Source organism: Odocoileus virginianus, chromosome 24 (genome assembly GCF_023699985.2).
Source record: "Odocoileus virginianus isolate 20LAN1187 ecotype Illinois chromosome 24, Ovbor_1.2, whole genome shotgun sequence".
In the NCBI taxonomy this organism is placed as follows: Eukaryota; Metazoa; Chordata; class Mammalia; order Artiodactyla; family Cervidae; genus Odocoileus; species Odocoileus virginianus.
The window spans coordinates 47,212,209-47,220,759 of NC_069697.1; the positions used below are offsets into that span (position 1 = coordinate 47,212,209).

General features: G+C 41.1%; 1 pseudogene; it reads right to left on the bottom strand.

The window, feature by feature from the left end:
- Nucleotides 1-234: 234 nt before the first annotated feature.
- Nucleotides 235-1,284, bottom strand: LOC110150087 (biliverdin reductase A pseudogene; annotated as a pseudogene).
- Nucleotides 1,285-8,551: the final 7,267 nt, after the last annotated feature.

Below are 8,551 nucleotides of genomic sequence, written 5' to 3' on the forward strand. Positions count from 1 at the left end.
ATGGGTTTGGGTGGACTCCGGGTGTTGGTGATGGACAGGGAGGCCTGGCGTGCTGCGGTTCATGGTGTTGCAAAGAGTTGGACACGATTGAGCGACTGAACTGATACTGATACTGATTGACTGGAACTTAATTCTTTGAAACTTAATTTTTTTAGTAAAAATAAAGAAGTAAACAATTGTGAATTGTAGTAATATTATGTGGCTTGGAAAATCTTTATATGCGTTTTATTTATTTATTTATTTTCCTGTTTACCCAAGACATATTTAATGGTAAGAATAGAGATAAAGGCCAACTCTTGGTAAAGATCAGGCTCCGGTTTTGCTGAGCAGAGCAGCACTGCCCCTTCGCCTCACTGCTTCGAGCAGCAGTGTTTCTGGATTTCTCCTGCAAGCCACAGGCAGTGCGGGATGCGTTTCTTCTCGGCAGCCAGCTCCTCTTCTGAGAACTGGCCCAGGAATTTCTGGACAAATATATTCTGATCTTTCAGGAAAATATTCTTATTGATGCCTATGTTGGGCATATTCTCCAGGGACCCAGACCTGAAATGGAAGCTTAAACGTCTGTTTCGCTTTAGGCCGGGTGCTTTCTCTTCAATCCAGATCAGCGGGCTTTTGTTCTCTGTCTCCAAGCACACGGTCATCTTCATATATTGGTCTTCCTTTCGCTCTTCCAAAGTGGCAGACATGAGAGAAAGCTCCCCGAAGAGGGAGACCAGCCAGGTCAGGCGAGAGATGCCACTGAATGCAGGGAAGCCAAACCGCTCTTCTTCCAATGGGGCAGCTGTGAAGAGGAGAGACCCTTTGAGCAGGTCCTTCCCCACCACTTCTTTCTTTAAGAATGCAAACTCCTCCATCAGGAGTTCAACATGCTCCTCACGCAAGACTTTCCCTTTCTGCTCGGCCAACTCCCACAGGTCCTCAGCTGCCCCCCAAGACAGTGTCATGGGGTATTCCACAAGGACATGCTTTCCCGCATTCAGGAATTGCCTGATGTAGTCCTCGTGGCTGGAGCTCTCACTGCAGATAAAAGCAACCTCGGCCTCTTGACTGGAAAGAGCATCTTCCAGAGAAATTTGCGGCACCTCATCAATGCTCCCCAGCTCTCGTCTGGACACGAAGCTGATCAGGTTCAGGAACGCCGAGGAAGCGTGTGGATTCCGCGGTCCCGGATCCGTACGGAGCCGGCTCTGCCGACGCCGACCACCACCACCCCAAACTTCCTCTCAGGCTCTGTGTTCATCTTGGTCTCTTTCTGTAGAAGCTGCCGCTGGGCACAAAGCTGACGCTCCCCTATATACGTTTTATAGTTTCTAGAAACATAAGCTATTTCATAGTACAATAAACCATTAAATACATTAACTAATCAACCGAAACTTATTTTGTCATTGTTGTTGGGCAGTTGCTTATTTGTGCTCGATTCTTTGTGACCTCATGGACTGCAGCATGGCAGGCTTCCCTGTCTTTCACTGTCTCCCAGAGTTTGCCCAAATTCTTGTCCGTTGAATCAATGATGCCATCCAACCATCTCATCCTCAGTCACTCCCTTCTCCTCCTGCCCTCAGTCTTTCCCAGCATCAGGGTCTTTTCCAATGAGTTGGCTCTTCTCTTCAGGTGGCCAAAGTATTGAAGCTTCATCTTCAGCATCAGTCCTTCCAATGAATATTCAGGATTGATTTGTTTTAGAACCGGCTGGTTGGATCTCCTTGCTGTTCAAGGGACTCTCAAGAGTCTTCTCCAACACCACAGTTTAAAAGCATCAATTCTTTGGCGCTCAGCCTTCTGTATGGTCCAACGCTCACATCTGCACATGACAAGTGGAAAAAACCACAGCTTTGAGTAGACAGATCTTTGTTGGCAAAGTGGGTCTCTGCTTTTTAATGTGCTGTCTAGCTTTGTCATAGCTTTTCTTCCAAGGAGCAAGCATCTTTTATTTTCATGACTGCAATCACCATTCCCATTGATTTTGGAGCCCAAGTCTGTCACTATTTGCCTTGTTTCCCCATCTATTTGTCATGAAGTGATGGAACTGGATATCATTATCTCAGTTTTTTGAATGTTGAGTTTTAATCCAGCTTTTTCACTCTCCTCTTTCATCTTCATCAAGAGGCTCCACGTTCCTCTTCACTTTCTGCCATTAAGGTGGTATCTGCATATCTGAGGTTATTGATATTTCTCCTAGCAATCTTAATTACAGCTTGTGATTCATCCAGCCCAGCTTTTGGCATGATGTACTCTGCAATAATTTAAATAAGTGGGGTAACAGCCTTGGTATACTCCTTTTCTAATTTTGAACCAGTCTGCTGTTCCATGTCCGCTTCTAACTGTTCCCTGTTGACCTACATATAGGTTTCTTGGGAGGCAGGTAAGGTGGTTTGGTATTCCCATCTCTTAAAGAATTTTCCACAATTGATTGTGATCCAAACAGCCAAAGGCTTTAGTGTAGTCAATGAAGCAGAAATAGATGTTTTTCTGAAATTCCTTTGTTTTTTCTATGATTCAACAGATGTTGGAAATTTGATCTCTGGTTTCTCTGCCTTTTCTAAATCAACCTTGTACCTCTGGAAGTTTTCGGTTCATGTACTGTTAATGCCTCACTTGAAGGATTGGAGCATTATCTTGCTAGTATGTGAAATGAGTGCAGTTGTGTGGAAGTTTGAATGTTCTTTGGCATTGCCCTTCTTTGGGATTGGAACTTATTTGGTCTTTGTAATAAGAGGTCAAAAGTAGGTAAACTTAGACTTGTTCAGCAATAAATGTTTTAGTATTTTACCTTATTTGGAAATGATCTAAACATTAAATGAATCCCCATCATTTAATTTAATGTTGCCAAACTCTAATGGTATAATTACTAAAGAGATTTAGGAAACTATGTAGACATATCATAAAGTAATTATTGTTAAAAATATAGTTTAAAAAGTCTTATCTCATTTAAATCTATTTAAATCAGTTGTTTTTAAACAACATACTTCGATTACTCATGATGATTTCATGAGACAGTAAAGCATTTAGTCATCACCTTAAGTTTTGCTGTTATTGTTGACATACTGCTAGAGAGACTACATGAGGCCATTTGACTAGTATACCCAGGTAGAACAGAAGTTGTTTATCTGCACTATATTTAGTGCTGGCAACTCTGAAGACATACCTGTATTAATTAAACCAAAAAGCTTCAATCTAATGCTCTCCCAACTGAGTTATTTTAGCCACTTAGACCAACAAGCTTAAAGTTAGCTTTTATTCACCAAAGATTATTCTAGATTATGTGAACTTGAAAACTTCTTGGATTAGTCTTTATTATATTTTTGAGAACTTTCATAAAAGCACTTGCTTGTTTAGGTCAAATACATAAAGCTCTTTTACAAACTAATTTTGTTTGTACGAAACATATGATGGTAGAAAAATAGGGTACCTACAATGTACCTATATAGATATGTAGAAAGGCACCACCAGAGATCTCATAGTTATCATTTTAAAACTTTAGCCTTTAATCGAGTAAACTAAAAAACGCAATAGTTGATAAATAACAGTTGGAATAAATGAAATTTACTTGCTTATATGGCTAAATTCTCTTATTATTTGTGGAGAATAATTTAAGATCTTTATTTGCCCTTGACAAGCAATTATAAGGAGGCTATGACTTATTAGAGATGTAGGAGCAACCTTCTAACAATTTGTATTTAAAAAGGCCTCTTTCCTTTTTTGTTTGTTGTTTCAGGTTCTACCAATGGCGCTAATGTGGGCTCAGTCTCAGGCAGCGTGGGCTGTGTTTACACTTCAAAGACATAATAAGGTTTATAATCTTAAGGGACAGAGAAAGAAAGTTCAAGTTTTCTCCTAGGAGTTTTGGATTATATCTCTCTATTATAAGTCTTAGGGTAATTATTATGAAAAAAATTTTTTTTAAGTATGGAAAATTTTGCTTCATTATTCTGATCTTTTATAGTATCAACAAGCATTTTGAGAGGAATAGGTGAAGTTTTGGGACTGGTAAAAATAAGTGGGCCTTGATTTATTTCTAGAGTTGCATTTCTGGTGTTGAGATTTGTAAGACAAAGACAGTTGTTTCTAATAGTCCTTGAATGTTGGCTTCCTGATCATTTGTTTCTTCACCGTTTGTAGGAGAGCCTGGAGATGCTTTGTTTTGCTTTCTCCTAAGAAGAGAAATTTATGTTGGATCTTTAAGTCTAATTTTTGTTTTTTCAGAATAAGGGATCTTTAAGGCTAGACATTATACTTTTTTCCCTCTCTCAGTTTGAGTACTAATATGACAGTTGCTTATAATGACAGCTCTCAAAAAGTTTCCTTTAAATATATCCAATTTAAAGGGTTCATTGTCTGGCCATTGATGAGTAGGATCTTATATTAATTTCAAATAATGACTCAAACCAATAAGCCTTTTTTTAAATGGCCTAACTAAAGATGCAAGGAGACATCCCACATGAGAGCCTTCACAGAATCCAGAAAACTCATTTCCAGAGTTCATCTAAGAAAAGGGATAAACTAAGAATTTGGAATTAACAGGTACATACTGCTGCTACTGCTGCCGCTAAGTCGCTTCAGTCGTGTCCGAATCTGTGTGACTCCGTAGACGGCAGCCCACCAGGCTCCCCTGTCCCTGGGATTCTCCAGGCAAGAACACTGGAGTGGGTGTCATTTCCTTCTCCAATGCATGAAAGTGAAAAGTGAAAGTGAAGTTGCTTGGTTGTGTCCAACTCTTCGTGACCCCATGGACTGCAGCCCACCAGGCTCCTCCTTCCATGGGATTTTCCAGGCAAGAATACTGGAGTGGGGTGCCATTGCCTTCTCCAACATGTACACACTACTGTACATAAAATAAACAACAAGGTCTTACTGTTTAGCCCGGGGAACTATATTCAGTATTGAGAGAGCTAGTTATTAGAAAGAAAAGTGAAAGTGAAAGCGAAGTCTCTCAGTTGTGTCTGACTCTTTGTGACCCCATGGACTGTAGCCTACCAGGCTCCTCCCTCCATGGGATTCTCCAGGCAAGAACATTGGAGTGGGTTGCCATTTCCTTCTTCAGGGGCTCTTCCCAAGCCAGGGATTGAACCCAGGTCTCCCGCATTGCAGGCAGACACTTTAACCTATGAGCCAGGTTGGTAAATAGTCCAGTAGTCATGTATGGATGTGAGAGCTGGACTAAAAAGAAAGCTGAGTTCTGAAGAATTGATGCTTTTGAACTGTGGTGTTGGAGAAGACTCTTGAGAGTCCCTTGGACTGCAAGGAGATCCAACCAGTCCATCCTAAATGAAATCAGTCCTGAATATTCATTGGAAGGACTGATGCTTAAGATGAAGCTCCAATATTTGGCCACCTGATACGAAGAGCTGACTCATTTGAAAAGACCCTGATGCTGGGAAAGACTGAGGGCAGGAGGAGAAGGGGACGACAGAGGATGAGATGGTTGGATGGCATCACTGACTCAATGCACATCAGTTTGAACAAACTCTGGGAGATGGTGAAGGACAGGAAAGCCTGGCATGCTGCAGTCCATGGGCCTGTAAAGAGTTGGGCACGACTGAGTGAGTGAAAACAAGAAACCATCACCATTGTCAGATGCCCCAGGTCTTCTCAGCCGCAGCAGTCTTAGGGTAGGGAGTGGGGACCAGCTAGCCCTCTGGTGGCTCACCAACTTTCCAGGAGGAGGACATTTCCCCTTTTCCTCTCTTGAGTTCCCGTGGCTAGACTAATAATAAAATGGACACCGGAGTGGATGGCCATTTCCTTCTCCATAGGATTTTCCTGACCCAGGGATTGAATCCAGGTCTCCTGCATTGCAGGCAGATTCTATACTGTCTCAGCCCCAGGGTAGCAAGATGGACACAAGAGAGATTAACTGGAGAAATAGAAACACCTTTTAATTCATGTGTATGGAGGTTTCATAAAAATAGGACCTAAGAAGTGGCCAAAGCAGGAAGCTTTTGTACTTTTCAGACAAGGAAACAATACATTTGTGAAGAACGGATAGGGCAAAGAAACATAACCTTTGTGTACTTAATGAGTGAAGCATCTAAAACAGAGTTTGGGTTTGGAAATTAAACCAGTAAGAAGGTTTGTTTACGTAGACTTCTTGGCCCCATGTTTTCAATTCCTGGTGATAAGAGTGTCCTTCTACTTCTAGATACATGAGGGCACCTGTTATATGAGAGATTTATTTCCTGCTTTAGGGAGACGCAGCTGAGAGTCGAACTGTCCCACTTGCATTGCCTGTTTCTACAGTAACTTTTTGTATTTATTTATTTTTCTACCGTAACTTTAATTCAAAGTAATCAATACACCATGAGGCACATTTTCAAGCAGCCTTCCCTGTGCTCCAATACACTCAGCTACTCTCCAACTGTGCTCCGTGACTAGGCAGGGGGTGTTGAGAACTGTGTGGTATGCTAGTAGTTGCCTGGTCTAAATCTAGAAAAGAAGACAGACATTTAGAGTAGCTTCTGGGTACAGATTGATTCAGAAACAGAGGCTAAAATTGTGGCCTCGAAACGTCATGGGTTGCCGGCGTGTGTTCTACTAATACAATTATTTCACAGCCTTTCATATAGTCATTTCCACCAAGGTGAACAAAATATGTAATTTGTGGTTTCCATTTTACATAATTTCATAGTTACTTTTTTTTTTTTTTTAAGAACTAGGACATAAGGCAGAGACTTCAAGTTTCAACCATTTGTTTGGGCTTATTTTCAGGCATCTTCAGGGACTCTGATATTAAAAGTTTTAATTATCTGTACATAGCTTTTTTTTTTAACCTTGGAATTTATATCTCTTGGACTCAAGTGATTACATGTAATTTTTATTCTCTTTAAAGTAGCACAATAGTTGAGAACCCTAGTGCATAAGCACAGTTGTGATTTATTTTTCCTCTTGAGACTTAGATTTCATCTTTGATAATTTAGAATGCCAAATGAATAAGAAAGAAAGTGTTTTAAATATTTCATTTTTATTAGAATTTTTTTTGTGGTAGAGCAATATTATAATCTCAATTATCCTAACAGGCCTTTAAAAGAAAGCAGTTCTATCTGCCAAGAAGGGAAGACCCAATGTTTAGAGAATGGTTATAAAGCAGAGAGGAGTGGAGTGGCTATTCCACCACGTATGTCATCAAACTCAGATAGGCTCAGCTTTGATACATTGTCAACTTGCAAAATGTCTAACGGTGGCTTGAGCCTCAAGGGATGATAAATTATGGTCTTTAAGAATGTTTATTGGTCCACTACTGGCTTCATATCAATAACCTCGGAGATGCAGATGATACCACACTTACGGCAGAAAGCAAAGAAGAACTAAAGAGCCCCTTGATGAAAGTGAGAGGAGAGTGAAAAAGTTGGCTTAAAGCTCAAAATTCAGGAAACTAAGATCATGGCATCTGGTTCCATCCCTTCATGGCAAATAAATGGGGAAATGTGGAAACAGTGACAGACTTTAGTTTCTGGGGCTCCAAAATCTCTGCAGATGGTGACTGCAGTCATGAAATTAAAAGGTGCTTCCTCTTTGGAAGAAAAGTTATGAACAACCTAGACAGCGTATTAAAAAGCAGAAGCATTACTTTGCCAACAAAGGTCCATCTAATCAAAGCTATGGTTTTTCCAGTAGTCATGTATGGATGTGAGAGTTGGACTATAAAGAGAGCTAAGTGCCAAAAAATTGATGCTTTTGAACTGTGGTGTTGAAGACTCTTGAGAGTCCCTTGGACTGCAAGGAGATCCAACCAGTCCATCCTAAAGGAAATCAGTCCTGAATATTCATTGGACTGATGTTGAAGCTGAAACCCCAATACTTTGGCCACCTGATGAAGAACTGACTCATTTGAAAAGACCCTGATGTTGGGAAAAATGGAAGGCGAGAGGAGAAGGGAACGATAGAGGATGAGATGGTTGGATGGCATCACCGACTCAATGGACATTAGTCTGAGTAAACTCCGGGAGTTGATGATGGACAGGGATGCTGCAGTCCATGGGGTCGCAAAGAGTTGGATATGACTGAGTGACTGAACTGAACTGGCTTCATAAAGTTTGGTGGTTTTGTTGTGAAGTTAGTTGCTCATAATAAAGTGACTTAATAAAGCACTAAATTTTGGGATGTTTGTATGAAATGTAAACTGGAAAAGTTATCCTTATAATTGTCCTTTATGACTGCCCTGTTTTCTCACTTGTATTGGTTATAGTTTGTCAGTGGGAGAGAGTGGACTTATAGGAAAGAAGACAAAAATTTTGAATAGTGGGCTGGTGGCTCAGTGGTAAAGAATCTGCCTGGCAATGCAGGAGATGTGGGTTTGATCCTTGGTCTGGAAGATCCCACATACCGGGGAGACACTAAGGCCTTGCACCACAAATACTGCACTCTAGAACCTGGGAACCAAAATTAAAGAGCTTCCTGCTCTGCAGCTACGGAAGGCTGTGTGCCCTAGAGCCTGTGCTCGGGAACAAGAGAAGCCCCCGCAATGAGGAACCCTTGCACCACAATGAAGAGTTGCCCCGATCTCAGCAACTACCGAAATCCCGAGTGCAACGGCAAAGACCCAGCACAGCCAAAG